This window comes from Penaeus japonicus, unplaced genomic scaffold, assembly GCF_977035675.1.
Source record: "Penaeus japonicus unplaced genomic scaffold, GWHDUDI00000001_assembly GWHDUDI00000026, whole genome shotgun sequence".
NCBI classification, from domain to species: domain Eukaryota; kingdom Metazoa; phylum Arthropoda; class Malacostraca; order Decapoda; family Penaeidae; genus Penaeus; species Penaeus japonicus.
Genome location: NW_028234428.1, coordinates 15459337 through 15460062, shown reverse-complemented (window position 1 = coordinate 15460062; position 726 = coordinate 15459337).

Sequence of the window (726 nt, the reverse complement as noted above, 5' to 3'; positions counted from 1 at the left end):
CTGTGGAAGGAGCGAGTGGGTGAGGTGGGTGGTGAGAGAGAGAGAGAGGGAGAGGGAGAGGGAGGGAGAGAGAGGGAGAGGGAGAGGGAGAGGGAGAGGGAGAGGGAGAGGGAGAGGGAGAGGGAGAGGGAGAGGGAGAGGGAGAGAGGGAGAGGGAGGGGGAGAGAGGGAGAGAGAGAGGGAGGGGGGAGAGAGAGAGAGAAAGAGAGGGAGAGGGAGAGAGAGAGAGAGAGAGAGAGAGAGAGAGAGAGAGAGAGAGAGACAGAGAGAGAGAGAGGGAGGAGAGAGAGAGGGAGAGGGAGAGGAGGAGAGAACGGGAGAGAGGGAGAGAAAGAGGGAGAGGGAGAGGGAGAGGGGGAGGAGGGAGAAAGAGAGAGGAGAGAGAGAGAGGGGGGGAGAGAGAGAGAGAGAGAGAGAGAGAGGAGAGAGAGAGAGAGGAGAGGAGAGAGAGAGAGGGAGATTGGAGAGAGAGAGTGAGAAGAGAGAGTGAGAGAGAGTGAAGAGAGACGAGAGAGAGCGCGAGAGAGAGGAGAGCGAGAGAGAGAGAAGAGGTGGAGAGAGAGAAGAGAGAGAGAGGGAGGATGAGAGAGAGAGAGAATGAGAGAGAGATGAAAGAGAGGGAGAGAGAGAGAGAGAGAGAGAGAGAGAGAGGTACGAGAGGGAGAGGGAGAGAGAGAGAGAGGAGATGAGCTGAGCGATAGAGAGAGAGAGAGAGTAGATAGATAG